This window comes from Ambystoma mexicanum, chromosome 5p (assembly GCF_040938575.1).
Source record: "Ambystoma mexicanum isolate Mex_15411 chromosome 5p, UKY_AmexF1_1, whole genome shotgun sequence".
NCBI lineage: Eukaryota > Metazoa > Chordata > Amphibia > Caudata > Ambystomatidae > Ambystoma > Ambystoma mexicanum.
Genome location: NC_090930.1, coordinates 784,691,975 through 784,710,077, shown reverse-complemented (window position 1 = coordinate 784,710,077; position 18,103 = coordinate 784,691,975). Strand labels below are relative to the sequence as shown.

Genomic DNA, 18,103 nt, shown 5'->3' with positions numbered 1-18,103 from the left:
CTGGCCAGAGGTGACAATCGTGACGGACACGTCCCTCACGGGATGGGGAGCTCATGCCAACGAGCTGACAGCAGTCGTTGGTCTCCGTCGGAGTCCAGACTCCATATCAATCTGTTGGAGCTGAGGGCCGTCAGGCTTACCCTGAAGGCTTTTCTGCCGGCAGGGCGAGGGAAGAATGTCCTGATTCTGACGGACAACAAGGTGGCCATGCACTACCTCAACAAAAAGGGGGGGCAGGGTCACTTCCTCTGTGCAGGGAGGAGATGCATCTCTGGTTCTGGGCAATCAAGCAGGAAATTTCGATCTCGGCAGTTCATCTGGCCAGAGACGAAAACGAGATTGCGGACGCTTTGAGCAGGCAGAGCGCGATCTCTCACGAGTGGGAGTTGGCTCAGGAGATTCTCCTGGAGATCTCAAGTGGATCTCTTCGCCTCCAGTGTCAACCGGAAGTGCGAAAGGTTCTGCTTGTGGGAATTTCCTCCAAGAGGAGCCTTAGCAGACGCGTTTGTGGTGGAGTGGTCCTTTCCACTGCTGTACGCGTTTCCTCCAGTCCCCGTCATCCCGCAGGTGCTGCAGAGGTTACAGAGGTTCGGTTCCCGGATGATCCTCATTGCTCTGGCATGGGCCAGGAGGACATGGTACCCGGACCTTCTCGACTTGTCCATCTTCCCTCCACGTCGTCTTCCCTACCGAGACGATCTGCTCTCACGGGAGGGGGGTCAGGTTCTCCATCCAGAGGTCAGATCCCTTAACCTTCACGCTTGGCTTCTGAAAGGTTGAGGTATAAGGATTAGGACCTCCCTGAAGACGTGATGGAGGTGTTGCTTTCGGCCAGACAGCCGGCAACAAAATCCCTGTACCGTTGCCGTAAGTTCTGCGACTGGTGCAGGGTTCAGAATGTGGATCCTTTTTCATGTGACATTCCTGTAGTTCTGTCTTTTTTGCTTTCTTTACCCCACAGGGGCTTGCAAGTGGGTACCATTAAAGGTTACCTGGCGACGCTGTCCATATTTAAGCGCTCGTCTGAGGAGTGTTCTTATTTTAAAATTCCTTTAATTTCTCAGTTTATGAAAGGGCTCACTAATGTGTTCCCTCCGTCACCTTTCCAGGTGCCCGGTTGGGATTTGAACCTTGTTCTCAAGTTTCTAATGGGTGCTCCATTTGAGCCTTTACATTCTTGTCCTTTGAGACTGTTAACCATTAAAACTGTATTTTTAGTTGAGGTCACTTCCGCTCTCAGAGTGAGTGAGTTACAGGCACTTTCAGTTAAGCCACCCTTCACTGTGTTTCATAAGGACAGGGTTGTCCTTAGAGTTCGTCCTTCCTTTCTTCCAAAGGTGGTGTCAGAATTTCATTTAAGCCAGAAGGTTGTTCTTCCGGCATGTTATCCTCCTCCGCATCCTGGTAAGGACGAGGAGAGGCTCCCTAGGTTAGATCCTAGGAGAGCTTTAAGTTTCTACATTTCACGCATGTCCCGGGTCAGAGTGGATGATTAGCTCTTTATTGGTCACGCTGGAAGGCATTTGGGACAAGCTGTGACTAAGCAGGCTTTGTCTAGATGGATTATCTTGGCAATTTCTGAATGTTACTCCCTGACGGCTAAGGACCCTCCAGTAGGCTTACGGGCCCATTCGACTAGGTGTATAGCTGCCTCTACTGCCCTGCAGAGGGGTGTTCCTATTTGTAACATCTGTGAGGAAGCCACTTTGGCTTTGGTCCATACTTTTGTATGTCACTACTCCCTAGATTCTGTCCACGGGCAGGATCTGGCCTTTGGCAAGGCGGTCCTGTACTATGCAATTTGATTGGGCATTCTAAATTTGTATATTCTAAATTCTTTTCCCACCTCCTTACGTTGATACTGCTTTGGGAGTCTGTCATAGATATGGAATACGTCGGAGGACCCAATCCCCTCGAAGAACAAGTTACTCTCTTACCTGGTAACGTTCTTTCGATGGGATGGCCCGACGACGTATTCCATATCGCTCCCTCCCTGCCTTCCCCGCTACAGAATTTCTTATGAGATTGCAGCTTACGTTTCTCAAAGGCTTTCTGTGGTCCTACTGGCAGAAGATTGGTGACACACGTTCTGGGAAAAAACTACAACTGAGGCTACGGGCGTCGTGCGTCCTACTTGTAACATCGGCTCGACGGAGGCCCTCAAGGACAGCCTATCGACGTCATCGATGCAGGACGCAGATGCTGAAAGATTTTCCAAAGCAGCACAGCTGTGATGATTACTGTCATAGATATGGAATATGTCGTCAGACCATCCCATCGAAAGAACGTTAACAGGTAAGAGAGTAACTTGTTCTTCCGCGGTGATGTTTCCGCAGTAGATGTGATGCTACTTTCTGATCGTCTCCTAGGAAAAACAGAGAAATACTCATAAGGGTTGGCATCATAACCAATCTGAACATATTATACATGATACACAAGGGCTCGTGTCAAGACAAAGTTGTACATTTGATCTGTGATACATAATATCAACTTTCGTCCCTTTTGGGCGGGATATAATGCTTGCCTCCTTGTCTTTAATAGAATGAAGACTTCCTGAGCAGTAACCGTGGGTAATCTTTATTCTATGACAAGACAGGAGGCTCGCATTATGCTTATTCAAAGCTAGCCACTACTCTGCTCATTATGTCAGACACTGGCTTGAAATAAAATGTCTTAAAGGTCGATTCCGATGACCAGTCGGCAGCTTTCATTATATCCTGAAGTGGCACTTCCGCTGAAAAGGCTCTAGAAGTCATCGAGCCCCTGGTAGAATTTGCGCCAAACTGAGACAAGTCTATCCCTCTCCATTGCATCACTTTGCGCACCCATCTTGCAATTGTCGCTGTTGCTACTGCGTGATAAGGCTTTCTATGTGCTATTAACAACTGTGTTACACTTTGCGGTCTGAACTGCGCTGTAGTGGACTCGTAGTCTTTGATACACTGTGCTACGCATAATTTCTTATTTTCCGTAAAATAGGGATACGGAATTACTCTAGAGTCTGATTTCGTCCGCCTAGCTATGGTAAAGGCTACTCCTTCTGGATAGAATATTTTCCTATGTATTTCTAGAGCTTTTACATCTGATACTCTTCGGCATGCTGTGAGACACAATAACATTGCCAGCTTGCCTGAGAGTTGAGATCGGGATAGATCTCTATTGTCTGGCCACCTGAGAAATAGTTGAAAAGCTTCTTTGACATCCCATAATGTCGTACATCTAGGATCCGGGGGCTTCCTCAACTTCATAACTCTCAGTAGCCGCAAAACTGTCCGGTGTTCACCAATGGCATTACCCTCTACTAGGTTATGCCCTGCTGAAATCGCTGAGCGTAGAACTCCTATCGTTCTAAAGGCGCTACCTTCTTGAAATCTCTCTGCCAAGAAATTTAATAACTGTACTACAGGGGCAGAAACGGGATCCAGACTGTGTTCTGCACACCAGTGTGCCCAACTCTTTCATGCCGCGTTATAGCTCCTGACGGTGGAAGGCGCCCATGAATCTCTGATGCAGTCTGCAGCGAGTCGTGAAATTCCTGGCAACTCCCACTTTCTCCTGAAACTTTGCAGACCATCAACCGCAATGTACCCGTCGCTATGAGCGGGTGAATTTTCCCAGCTGGATCGAGCAGAAGGTTTGGCTGGTGGGGAACTATCCTCAGAAAATCCATAGAAAGTTCCATCGCTACTGGAAACCAGGGCTGAGATCTCCAGATGGGGAGCACCATTATTAGATCTGCTGGCTCCCTGCAGACTTTTTCCAGCGCCCTCATGATCATGAGAAACGGAGGGAAGGCATCAGTTAGCGTTTCGTTCCATGGTTGTAGAAAAGCGTCCGTGCCAGCTGCACCCGGGTCTATTCTCCAACTGAAATACGTCTGTGTTTGTGCGTTCAGTCTGGACGCAAATAGATCTATATGAATGGAACCTCAGAGCTGCTGTATCTTCCTGAACACAGTTGGGTGTAGTTTCCAATTGCTGGAATCTACAAGATATCGTGAGTTCCAGTCCGCTACTTCATTGAGTGACCCCGGCAGATACTCTGCTGTCACTGTGATCTGATTCTGTAGGCAGTAGTGCCAGAAGCCCTTCGCTAATTATGCTAGCATTCGCGATCTCGATCTCCCTAATTTGTTGATATATTGCACCAACGAGATGTTGTCCATCTTGAGCAGCACGCAGCATCGTTCTCTTTCGTAAAGGCCCGTACCGCGAAAGAACCTGCTAATAGCTCGAGGCAGTTTGTGTATTCGCAGTTCTTGCTCTGACCGCTTTCCTCCTGTTTCTATGTTCTAACACCTGGATCCCCAAGGTTCATGGGAGTTTTAGTTCAAGACTGATTTCAGAAAGTATACGTTGTTTTGGGACTTTTAAACCTCGGAATGGCTATTTTCAGTGTAACAGGAAAAAAGAGCAAATGTTGAAGTTTAAAAGTTGCATGTTGAACTGCTATGATGACAGTATTAAAGAAAGTAAAGCATAATGCGAGCCTCCTGTCTTGTCATAGAATTAATCTTCCAATGAGATATAGACAAGCCTTTCCCAGCAATAACAGTTTAAAACAAGTTACCAACTCTGAGGGACGGAAATATCAAAGTCAGTGGACTAGAAGAGTTTGCAGGCATCCAGGACAGCCAAAGTCAATTGGAGCACACTCTATGGAGCGGAGGCACTTCTTGGATATTGGATAGTAAGTCTTGCACAAGGTTTTTTTTTTTTTTTGTAAACAATTTTTTATTGATTCCAGCTTGATCACCATACAGTATAGCAACAAGTTTGCATTACAATTCACGTGTACCGTTTTGTGTTGTTTCCCCATTTCCGTTACTTACCCCGCACCCCCTTACCAAGCCTGCCCCACACCTTAGTTCCATAAACCCTTCCTATGGGCTTCTATCCCTCCTCTTCGGGTGAAGGGCTTTCTTCTTCTGGACTCGCCCGGTCGGATGCTGATAGTGTCGCTACTATTTGTTTCCAGGCAATCAAAGTGTCCGCCTCTTCCTCCCCCCACACCCCTCTGTTGCAGCCTCGTTCCACACGTTTGTTTCAGTATTCGCCCATTTCTGGAGACTGTGCCACCAAGCTTCTACATTCGGTCTCCTACTCGCTTTCCAACTCATTGCTATCCTACGTTTAGCAAGTATGTACGCCAAGAGTTTTGAGTTTGCTCACGTGTTTAAATTTACGCAGCCCGGGGAACCCCTCTAACATGCATACCCACAGGGAGTTCACATCCAAGTTTATCTCTTTTTCTGCCATGAGGTGGGCCACCTCCCTCTAGAATCTCATTATTTCAGGGCATCCCCAAAACATATGTACCATTCCTGCATTCACCTCTCGACATTTTGGGCATGTCTGTGTTCTGGCGTTTTTAAACTTGGCGATCTTCTTGGGGGTCAGATATGCTCTGTGGGTGACGTATAAACGAATCTGTTGCAACCTCACGTTATTTGATACTTTTTTTGTGGTTCCCCTGTTCCCTGACTCACAATCTGTCTCCCATTGATTCCCCCATCTCCACCTCTCAATCTCATCTCGTTTGGATCACCTCCTTCCCCACTCTAGACATCAGTAGTTCATATATTCGGGAGACCTCCTGGCCCCCTTCCGACACATCATAAAATGTTTCCATGACAGCGTCCGGTTGTCGGGCAAACTCTTCCTCAGACCACGTCCCCCTTATCAACTTTACCAGCCTAATGTATGTGATATATTGCCCCCCGGTGTAATCCTGCGTCTTCCACCACCGTGTCAAACTCTATTACCTTCCCATCTTGCCACACATCCCCAAAGGTCGCTATGCCCGTCGGGTCCCACTGCCTTATGATGGTCTTCCTTATTTGCCCATCCACCTTTTCTATTGCCACTAGCGGCATCTGTGGGGAGCACAGGCTTGGGTTCTCCATTATCTGGCAGGCTCTCCGCCACATCTTCCTACCCAGGTCTAGCAATTAGTCCCCTTCCCCCGCTGCCATTTTGATGGCCACATCCATTTGTTCAGTAAATAAGGGGTGTACTCAGCCCTCAATAGTTTGGACTCTGATGTAGGAGTCTCCAATAACCACCTTGCCACATATTGGAGCTGGCTAGCCAGGTAGTATACTTCGAAATTGGGCAATCTAATGCCCCCCTGTTCATACGGGTTCTGTAGCTTCCATAATGCTATTCTATTCCTGGAGTAGTGCCATATAAACCCCCTGCATACACTATGAATTTTAGCAAAAAATCGTTTAGGTATCATATATGGAATATTCGCTAAATAATTTAATAGTCTGGCCGGTACCACCATCTTTAACAGTGCCACTCACCCCACCATGGTCAGCGGTAGCTTGGCCCAGAATTTCATGCTATTTTCCATTTTAGACACTGCCTTCTCTGTGTTTTGCTTGTGTTCGACTTCGACATTATGCTATATATCTTTTCACAGATATCTGAACGTCTGTTTCCCACCTTACCTGTAACACTGGCAATTTATGTTGTGGTATTCCTACATATCTACCCAGGGGGAATATGCTAGACCTTTTGGGGTTAACCGTTATGCCAGACAGCGTCGCGTATCGCTCCATAACCTCCAAAATATACTGTAGGTTCTCTTCAGGATACTTCAAGTATAGCAGCAGGTCATCCGCGTACATCGATATCAAATGTTGCCCTCCCTTCGTACTGATCCCCACTTCTCCATACTGTTGCCTCAAGTATATCGCCAGGGACTCAAGTGCTAAGATAAAAAGCATCAGGGATCACGGACATCCCTGTCTGGTGCCTCTGCTCAGTTGCCACTGTTATGACACGGTCGCTCCCGATCTGACTCGAGCTAATGGTTTGCTGTACAACAATTGGTCCCACTTCAAGCATGCAGGCCCAATACCATATTCTTTTAAAACAGTATGAGAGTACAGAGAACTTTTTGGTAAAATCACTCTTTTACCTCCGTGACTTGAAATCCATAAGCCAATCTTGGTAGTGTCGCAATGGTGCGTGCAGGAAAACGGAGACAATGAGTTCCCCTACTCCGTTAGTAAAAATTGAAAAAGGAAACTGTACACATCTATATTACTGCGCCGCAGTTTGATTTCAATGACTAGAGCTTGTTCATATATCGAAAATCAATTTATTGGTAGCCCTTTGCGATAACATGTGTTTCGGCACACTCCATGTGTCTTCCTCAGATCAGGGCAATGTTTCTTTATCCATCAGCTGACTTTTCAGCTACACATTAACGTGGTTGAAGATTGAGTCCCATCAGACTCTTCTGAAAGTTTCAAAATTCATGCCTCACGCGTCGGGATTTTGTTATCGCAAAGGGCTACCAATAAATTGATTTTCGATATATGAACAAGCTCCAGTCATTGAAATCCAACTGTGGCGCAGTAATATAGATGTGTGCAGTTTCCTTTTTCTTCTTTTAAAACAGCCATTCGCCAAGGCCACTTGACTGAATCGAAGGTTTTTGCTACATCTAGCGAGATTATTGCCACCTCTTGGGAGCTTCCCACTGTCTGATCTATCACGTGATGGAGTCTTCTAAGGTTGTCAGATATGCTCCATCGCGGGACATACCCTGTCTGATCAGGATGTATGAGTTTATTTATGACGGGTCTCAACCTATTGGCCATCATTGCTGTGAGTATCTTACTGTCCTGGTTCAGCATTGAGATCTGCAGTCTGTGCTTGGTTTATTAGGTTTAAGGAAGTAGCGGAATGATTATCGCTTCCCTCAGGGACTGGCAATTTGCCCCTGTCGAACGCCTCGTTCAACATTGCTAACATCGGGTGGGAGGGGGAGTCCATCTGCTCCTGGGGCCTTATTCGTGGGTAGTAGCTTAATCACTTGTTCCAACTCTTCTAACGTAATTGGGGCCTCCAAGTTCTCTCTTTCCGCTGCCTCAAGTTTGGGAAGATTGATCTCTGTTAATGTTTCCAGCACATCTATTTCCTCCCCCTCAGTTATGTCTGTGTACAATCTCTGATGATACTAAAAAAAACACTTGTTCACTCCTTTCTCAGTATCCCGTATCTGTCCATCCATCCCATGCATTGCTCTAATTGTTTGTCTGGGGGTCTCGCTCTTATATAATCAAGCTAGTAGTCTGCCCGGCTTATCTCTTTCTGCATGCTGCCTCTCCACGTATTTTTTATAGTTTATTTTATTTGTTTTATTACATTTGTCATACACCCAGCCCCTGAGGTATCACGGCGTAGTTACAGACAGTGGCAAATAGTGTTAAAGTAGAGAACATAAATACAAAGAAGATTACAAAGAAGATTACAGTTCAGCATTTCTGGAAATAGGCATATAACAAGGTCAGTGGCGTTGGGTATGCACAGTTGGGTTCTGTGTACAAAGGACTAGTTGAATAACCAGGTTTTGAGTGATTCTTTTAAATAGTGGGAAGGAGGTTTCATTCTTGATGTTGGTGGGGAGGGTATTCCAGTGCCTCGGAGCAAGTACTTTGAAGCTGCTTCCACCTGCTTTTTCTTTTTTGTAGCGTGGGATTTCGAGGTTTTCACTGTTGCTTGATCGAAGGACTCTAGTGTGGTTTTTCCTGGTGACTGTGTTGAGGAGATATTTTGGTGCTTTGTTGTTGATACATTTGTGAGTGATACTAAGGGTTTTTTTTTTCATAGAAAAATTTTCATTGATTTGTGCTGTGAAACAATATACATTTAAAATTCAGAGATGCAAGTGGTTACAGAACAACACGACTAGTCCCATCAACAGGAGACCAACCTCTAAAATGGCAGCTTGAATCTGTCCACTTGTTTGTCTGTTGGAGGCTCCATCCCGTGATCTGCTAGTCTGTTCACTCCCCCACAGAAAGCAGTCAGCTGGTAAAAGCATGGCAATGGTACTCCTGCCAGGTTACACCCAAGTGTTGCGCCAAAGATCATACTTGGGTTGCCCATTGCAGCCTCATAGCATTGGACTGTAACAAGTCTTCAGAGCATGGCGCTCTAGCGCAAAAGATCAAACAAAGATGATTTTGGTGCGTGCCTGGTTAACTAGCCAAACGTTCAACTCCTCGTACTCCTCCAAGGCTGCCTCAAACTGTGCCGGCGTAAAGCCCTTTGACATGCATCGCTGTTCTGCCTCTGAGAACTTAACGCTCTGCATTCCTTTCTCTGGCACCATCTCACGGATTGCTGCAAATATGACATTGGCTGGGAGTCCTGCTGCCTGCCCCTTGTTTCCCATCAAAGAATCTTTATTTATTTTATTTATTTATTTATAACGCGCCGAAGCTCGCCAGCATCAGGGTGCGAAAAAAGACACAAGGACGAAGATTAACGGGACGACACAAAAAGAGAGTAGAGAGAGGAGGAGCAGAAGGATGGCAACATGATGCGGTGTAGTAGTTGCCTAATTATTTGAAGAGAAAGGTCTTCAATTGCTTCCTAAAGAGTTGGATGTTGCTTTCCAGTCTAAGGCTGCAAGGCAGTTTGTTCCAGTGGGAAGTCGCCAGGCTCGGAAAACCTCGACCGAGACCAGTGGCTTTACCTGGAAGGCTGGGATTGATCAGTCCTTGTTTGGCGGATCTCAAACTACGGCTCTGCTCATACCAGCTGAATTTTTTCCTGAGGTATGCTGGCGCCGTGCCATAGAGACATCAGTGGGTTAGGGTCAGTGATTTAAACAGGATCCGTTCCTTCACTGCCAACCAATGGAGATAAGTTCTGTCCTTGGTGATGTGTTCACACTTCGATTTGTTAGTGATGGACCTGACAGCATTATTCTGGATAATCTGGCATTGTTTCAGGCAGTTGTTGCTGGCGCCAAGCATTAACACGTTCCCATAATCCAAGCGAGACAGAATGGTAGCTCTCCCTATCGTGGCACTATTCTTGATGTTTAGAAATGGTCTGATCTGGCAGAGAAGCCTTTGGTAATATCGACAATTTCGCTTTAAATAAGCGGTTTGGGCTCTGCACCTAGGGAAGATTGTAAATAAATACCTAAGGTTTTGACCTTATTTGATACCTTAATGGTGGAGTCTTTTATAGTGAAGGTGGAATAGTCCGAGCCAAGATTGTTTAAGGCTTTAGCGCTTCCAAAGGTCATAAGTTCTGTTTTGGAGCTATTAAGACACATCCAGTGTGTTATCATCCAGTTTTCAATGGTGTTGTAGATAACCGATAACTTCTCGTTGTCTAAGGAATGGTTTCCACTCAACTCTAGAATGAGCTGTGTATCGTCGGCGAAATTGGTGAAAAAGATTCCAAGCTGAGATAGAAGTGTACAGAGGCAACGGATGTAGAAGTTGAAGAGCAAGGGAGAGAAGCTGGCTCCCTGAGGGACGCCACAATCTACAGGTTTGGGTGAGGTGGAATGACCTGCCCAAATGATTTTTGAATTCCTGTCTTCTAGAAATGATGATACCCAATCTATTGCATCATGGGAGCAGTTTCCAGCTGTGCCTAGGGCCTCTCGGAGCTTTCCGTGATCTAACAAATCAAAAGCCGCCGAGAGGTCCAAGAGGATTAACAATCCTGTTTTACCTCTGTCCAGGATGCTCAGCATTCTGTCTGCAAGTCCAACTGTGCTGACTCTGTGCTGTGGGAACTTCTAAAGCCCGATTGTTGGGGGTGTAGCAGGCTGTTTTGATCTACATAATCTTGCAGTTGTTTGGTCGCTATTTTGTCGAGTACCTTCAGGAGAAAGTTACAATTAGTAATGGGTCTGAGGTTGGTGGGGTCTTGTTGATCTAGTCCAGGTTTCTTGACTAGGGGGGGTGACTGTGACTGTTTTAATTTCTGTCGGTTCCTTCCGGTCCCTGAAGGAAGCATTTGTCATACGACAGAGAAAAGGGGAAAAGATTTCAACATTGTCAAGAATCAGTTTTGGAGGTATGATTTCGGCGCAGGTGGTGTAATTTATGGAAGAAAGAGTGTCATTCATGTCTTCAATGGAAACTGCCTCCCTCTCTTCCCGGCCCTTCCTCTTGCTCTCTTGCAGCCTCCCCTCCGCCCTCCTTCTCTGCTTTTCCACCTTTTTCTGCTGATGAGGTTTCCAGACAAGTCCGATCTATGAAAGCCTCGTCTAAACAGGTTCACCCCTGTTCCTCCAAAACCATCAAGGACCACATCGACTCCCTGGCTCCTGCCTTGGCTGCCTTTTGCAACCACTCATTCGCCTCTGGAGTCTTCCCATCCCCCCTCAAGCACTCCCTTGTGCACCCCCTCCTCAAGAAACCCTCCTCCGACCCCTCCTGCCCGGCCAACTATCGCCCAATCTCCATCACTCCCTTCCTGGGCAAGCTCCTGGAGAAACTGGCCATCTCCCAGCTTAACCTCCATGCTGAATCTGTTGGTAATCTTCATGACCATCAATCCGGCTTCAGAGCGGCCCGAAGCACGGAAACTGCTCTCCTGAACATCCGTGAGGACCTGCTCCTGAACCTCGATTCCAACACTCCCTGTGTTCTCATTCTGCTCGATCTCTCCTCTGCCTTTGACACTGTCAACCATGCCATCCTGCTCAACCGTCTCCGTGATAACCTGGGTATCACTGGTCAGGCTCTGGCATGGCTGACCTCTTTCCTTTCCGGTCGACCCTCCCAGGTCCAAATGGGCTCCTTCCTCTCTGACATCTTTTTCTCCACCTGTGGTGTCCCCCAGGGATCCAACCTCTCTCCCTGGCTTTTCAACCAGTATCTGGCACTCCTTGCCCACCGCATCGCCGCTCTCTGCCCCTACTTCCAGTGCTATGCGGACGATACCCAGCTCATTTTCAGGCTACCCTCGGCCTCCTCCTCTCCTTCCCTCATCTCCGACTGTCTGTCTGCTATCCAGGAATGGTGTGCCGCCAATGACCTCTGCCTTAACGCCAGTAAGACTGAGATTCTACTCATCGGCACACCCACTCCCTCCTTCCCTGCAGCTCTCTGGCCGGCCTCCCTTGGCCCCCTTCCTGCCCCTACCTGCAAGGCTAAAAACCTTGGGGTCATCTTCGACTCCACACTCTCCTTCTCTCCTCATATATCTGACGTCTCTAAGAAGTCACACTACCAGCTGCACCTCCTCAGAGGTATTCTTCCCTTCCTCTCCTTCCCCCAGAAGCTCACTGTCTCCCGAGCCCTGGTTCTCTCAAGGCTGGACTACTGTAACAGCCTCTATCTTAATCTGCCTGCCTCCACTCTCCGCCCTCTGCAACTTATCCAGAACAGAACTGCGAGACTTGTCCTTGGCCTCAAGCCCAGGGACCGTATCTCTCCAGGACTGAAATCTCTTCACTGGCTCCCAGTGGCTGCGAGGATTAAGTTCAAAACCCTCTGCATTGTCCACAAGGCCTTCTGGGGCCTGGGGCCTAAATACCTTCAACTCTCTCTTCCTAAATATCTTCCTTCACGAGCCCTTCGCTCATCCTTCTCCAACTCCCTCATGGTCAGCCGCTTCTCGAAGCAACGAGCTGGGGGTAGATCTCTCTCCGCAGCAGGGGCCTCCCTCTGGAACAGCCTTCCTGCCTCCCTGAAACTTGAGGAGAACCATCTCCGGTTCCGGAAGCACCTCAAAACCTTCCTCTTCGCTTCTGCCTTCTCTCTCCCTCTCCCCTGCTAAACCTGCTTAACTCCCCACTGAATTCTGCACTAAACCTGCATCTGAGCCACTCTCAGCGACCTCGGTCCAGGTCCCAGCCACTCTCCACTTGCACTGCCTCCCTGGCTCCCCCTGCACTGTGGGACTGTCACTGCATCCCTACAGCCCCCTTCCCAGCACTTGCTCTGCACTTACCTCGCACTTGCCACCAGCTGGCCCTTTTATTTATTATTTATTATTTATTTATTTTACGCTACTTACCTTGTACCGCACTTCCCCCCCACCTCCTCCCCCTGCACTTTCTCCTTTTCCCCTTACCTCTGCACTTGCGCGATCTGAATGACACCTGGCCTAGTAGGATCGTTTGTCTGTCTTCCCCTTGTTTCCCTCCCTCCCTGCCTCGTCGCGCCTTGAAACACTTGTGTATAGGCGCGTTACAAATATCATATCATATCATATCATATCATATCAATGTGAATTTAGGGATGTCTAGAGCAGGATACGTCACCTTGGGTTGCGCAGGTGGTGACGGATCCGATGTTTTGCAATTTATAATGGAGTCTCTGGCTTTTTTGATTTTATTCGAAAAGGCAAGTTGAACTGCTTTGCAGTCGCTCAAGGTTGGTTGAAAGGGTGAGGAGAGAGTGGGTGGGTTTTCGAAGGATTTTAGGATTTGGAACAATTTTCCAGTGGAGTTGGAAGCACTGGTAATTTGAGTATTATAGTATTCTTTTTTTACTTCAACCAGTTTGGCTCTGTATGAGAGATCACATTTTTCCCAGTTTTCTTTATTTTCCTCTGAAGGGGTTTTGTGCCATGTTCTTTCTAATTTCCTTTTAGCTATTTTGAAAGTGCTCAATTCAGGTGTGTACCAATGCTGGTGGTTAGGGTTGGGGCGAGCCTGTTTATTTTTAAGTGGCGCATGTTTGTCGAGAATCTCCTGGAAATGATTATTGAATTTGCGGATGATGTTTTCGCAAGAATCATTATCTGCAGTATTGTTCATGACATGAGGAAGGCCTTCTTTGAGAATGTCATGTGTGATTTTCTTAAAGTTTCTGCTTAGAACTGGTTTAGGGGAATTGTCAAAATGAACAGCTTTGAAAGTGAGGGAGAATGTAGCTTCAACTTTGTAGTGATCTGTCCAAATGCATGGGATGGTATCGGTCACTGTCAATTGAACGTTATTTGTGATAATCCAGTCAAGTTGATTACCAGAGATGCAAGTGGAGCCCTTATTAGTGATGTGGTAATTAATGTTTGTTAGGCTGTTTTCTAGGCTTCTAGCCTCTTTGTCGCAGGGGTTACCTCACCATCTTTTCAGATCGCCCAAGAGGATAGTCCCAGTATTAGTTCCCTTCAGATTATTCAGAATGTGACATAATTCGTCATTGAAGTCTGAGGTCAATGAGGGGGGCCTGTATAGGACGATGAGGTTGATGCAATGGTTGTTGGAGGGTGTGAGTTTTAGATGAAGAACTTCGCAACCCGTGCAAAGGATTTTAGTAGTGAACAGCTTCAGAGTCTGTTTAACTATTATAGCTACCCCCCTCCTTTACCTGATGTCCGATTTTCATAGTAAATGTTATAATTGTGGGGGACAGCACTATCGATAACTGGGCCTATTGGTTCTTGCAACCAAGTTTCCGTGAGGAAGAGAATGTCCAAATTGTCTTGAGTAATGTAATCATGCACATCTTGTGAGTGACCTGGTATTTAGGAGTGCAATTTTCAAGGTGGTATTTCCAGGGCAAGTAGGTATTAAGTGAGTGATAGCGGGGGTGGTAGGTCTCAAAATGGTCTGGGAATGTGTTTCATTTGGCAAGGTGTCTGTGCCTAAGTCTTTGTCAGGAAAGGAGAGGCTCTGAGATTTCTCTCTGTTGTTGAGAAAACTTTTAACCAATCTTTCGTTTTCAAGTTTGTTCGCATCAGTTAGCAACTGTAGGAATTTTAAAAAGCCCATTTCTTACCCGTTTTGTTAACCTTGTATGGATGTAATCGGGCAGAGTGTAGGGCCGATGCCCGCCGTGGACCGGCGTTTGGACATTTCCATCAGCCTCATTGCCTCATTCACAGCCTCCTTCTCCACCGTGTCCACCAAACGTAGCCGGGCCAGAGCAGTGGACGCTCGGAGTACTGACAACAGGTTCCGGGCTGAAGTGAAAGTTGTGTCCTTGTTTGTGCGCGCTTCCTTCCTCATCTCTACATAAGCAGCAGTCAAATAGTCGGCCAAAGTCTCTGGGATAGAAGGGTGGTTTGCCTTGCACATTGTGATGTAACGCCTCATTAGTTTCATGTCCAAGGGCACAAACTGAGATGGGGGTTGCTTGCTGTGCTGGTGAACATAGGTTATGTGCTGAGCCAGCCTAAGGTCATTGTCTCGGTCTGGCTTATCTTGAATCAACCAGAGTAGATCGAAACGGGACAGCAGTGCTGCCGGAAGCTGGATGTTCTGTTCAATAGTTTTCTTGGGGTTGTAACGCCCATAAGCAGGGTTGGCAGCTGCCAGAATTGAGCAGCGGGCATTAAAGGAGGTCATTATGCCAGCCTTGGCAATCTATATGGTCTGCTGTTCCATCACTTCATGAACGGCTGTCGGTCGGCGTCCATCATATTGTCAAATTCATCTATGCAACAGATGCCCTGATCTGCAAGTACCAGGGCACCACCCTCTAGGGTCATCTCACCAGTCACTGGGTCCTTCATCACTACAGCAGTCAAACCCACACCCGAGGAGCCACGACCTGTGGTGTACTGACTACGTGGAGCCAGGCGGTCTATGTAAAACAAGAGCTGAGACTTGGCAACACCAGGGTCTCCCATGAGACAAATATGTATGTTTCCTCTGATCTTCATGCCTCTAGGGAGTGATCAACCCCACGCAGGAGCAACAGCAGCAGAGCCTTCTTCACGTCTTCATGCCCACAAATTTCAGGAGCAATTGAAGCAGTAAGTTTCTCATAGAAGTCCTCCTCTGTGATCAAAAGCAGTTCATCCTCACTCAGTTCCTCAGTTCCCATTTCATCATCTTCAGTCTTATTCATCTTTATAAGCTGGTGCGCCTCCAGATAGGTCTCAGAAATTAACCCCTGTACCACTTGCCGGAACCCAGTCTTCATCATGGGTAAGAAGACACCGGTGATGCTGATGTGGTCTCCTGGTTGGGTGAGACAGGTGTTTTCCCCACACACAAATACTGTCATGCTGCGAGGAATGTTGCTCACAGGAACCAGGTCGCTATGCTCTTGTATCTTCAGTTCCTGAAACTTGACAAATTTAGAAACACAAGTCTGCAGGTAGACGCGTCCACCTGAGCGGTTGGTCTGACATTCCCGGCTAGGGCATTATGTTGGTGACTGGATCGGCTGGTATGTATCAGCGCCACATTGGTCACAGGTATATGTTGCCACCACCATCATGGGCATAACCTCTGTGACCTGTGTGACAATCCCACGCACAGTCACAAGCTTCCCAATAGATTCGGCTTTTACATCACGCACGACTAGCGCCTTGGAGTTGCTCGGGCTCTTGAAGTACAACTCGAAGTGACGCATCAGCTCCGACGGGTACTGATTATGCGGGTCCCGGGTCTCACTTGGGTCATGAGCCCGCTGCTCCATCATCAAGCGGTGTTCGATGTAAACATCCAATGTGTCCTTATTCACCACCTCCTTTTCTTTATACTCCCGCAGCAGCTCCTCCACAGCATCAGCAAACAAGTTGGTGTAGCGTCGGCTGTACTCGCAGATCGCACAAGATGGCCGCAGCCTGAAAGCGCTCCGTTGGAGGCTTAAATATACGGTCGAAATTCACCCTTAAAATTGTGGTAACCAGCCGTGATACTGTACCTGGGCTGCGGCGGAGGGTGCCTGGCATCGCTGGGAGAGGTGGCAGATTTGGCGGCTTGAGGTTTCCGGCGATAGCCGAAGGACTTGGCCCTACGATCTGTGGTGCGCTGCCCTTCCCCCCCCATTACCAACGGCTGTGGCCTGGTCCGGAGCGCTGGGAGTCGGGGGTCATCAGAGTGCCCTTACAGGTCTGTGCTGGCTGGTGCGTGGTGGCGCCCGTGCTGTGGCCGTGCCCGGTGTGGGTGGATGTTCCCCGCCCCAACCCTGCCTTGTGGCCAGCTTTAGTGCTGGTGATCCTTGGACGCCGGAGGGCGGATGTTCCCGCCCGCTGTATGTGGAATTCGCAGCTTGGAGGTGAGCGTCGGCTTGGGTCCCCGGAGGTCTGGTGGGACTGATTTGAGTTGCTGCCACGATTTGCTCCCCCTGTGTCTCCCCCTCCCACTAGTGGTGGTTTTTTTTTTTTTTGCGACGCCCGGTGGGTCCTAGTCCCGGGCTCATATGGGAGGACCCCTTCTCTGCTGAACTCTGGACTGTTGGGAGGGGTAGGTGGAACCCTTGGGCAGCGCCCTGTGGTTCACTTGTTCTAGAGGGCACGTTGGGTCGAGGACCTCCTTCATTGGTGGGGCGGCAGGAGAGGTGCCGCAGTTGGGTCTGGGCTGGATCCCAGGGCCCCCTGGAGGGCAGCTCACCCTGTGGGGGTATCTGGAACCTGCTCCTGTGTCCATTCTTGATGCGAGGCTGCCCCATCTTGTTGGTGCCTTCGCCTGCCAGGGTACCTGGGGTGGTGACCCTGGACTGAGATTTGGGGGTCCTGGTCCGGCTGGCGCCCGTCCGGGGTGGGGGAGAGCCCACGTCTCGGCTGTGGCCAGTTACGATTATCTGGGTCACCCTGACAGCCTGTATTCGCCCCCTGGCGGCCCTTAATGTTTGCCTGTGATTCCTACTTGTGGGGTGCAACAGAGTGAGGTCTGGGCCATTGATGACAGAGGGTTACCCAAAGCTGTCACTTTGGTTTATGTCACAGTCTTTCTTCATAGAGATGGCTCTTCACGCTTAAAAAGTCCTTGTGGGGTCTACCTGATATGGGCAATCAGAAGAAGCGGTCCAGAATGGAGCAATTTGCCAGGCAGGACCGTTATCCGCCACAGCAGGACCCGAGCTCTAACTCCTCACAGATTGACATCAGGGCCCTTAAACAAACTCTGTTGGCACTGAAGGGGAGTACGGACAGTCTTGGTGTTAAAATTGAGACCCTATCTTGCAAGGTGGACATATCCGCGGTCCAAATTGATAAACTGTGTGGCAGAATGTCCGAAGCCGAATACAGGATTGGGGACGGCGATGACAAAATAGCATCGCTCCTGCGAGAGGTCGCCTCCCTCCAACAAACGATGCGGAAAGTTGGCTCCAAGAACGAGGATCTTGAGGGGAGATCCAAGCGGAACAATATAAGGATTACGGGGGTGGCAGAATCCACCCAGATTGACAATATGGAACTGTTTGTGGAAAGGCTACTGATGGAAATCCTCGATAACCCGCCTGTCACTAACCACTTCATGGTGGAGCGTGCGCACTGATCATTGGCGATCCGGCCTCCACCGGGCGCACCGGAGAGGGCCATCATTGCCCGCATTTTCAACTATAGAGACAGCGATACGCTGCTGAGGGCGGTGAGAGAGAAGAAGACTCTGAGATGGGGCTGCGCAACAATAAGGTTATTCC

General features: G+C 48.3%; 1 protein-coding gene and 1 pseudogene across 4 annotated transcripts in view; one reads left to right on the top strand and one right to left on the bottom strand.

The window, feature by feature from the left end:
• Positions 1-18,103, top strand: part of TRANK1 (tetratricopeptide repeat and ankyrin repeat containing 1) — a 2,632,183-nt gene that overhangs the window by 675,871 nt on the left and 1,938,209 nt on the right. The gene's annotated exons all lie outside the window — the stretch shown is intronic.
• Positions 8,910-16,276, bottom strand: LOC138481200 (DNA replication licensing factor mcm7-like; annotated as a pseudogene).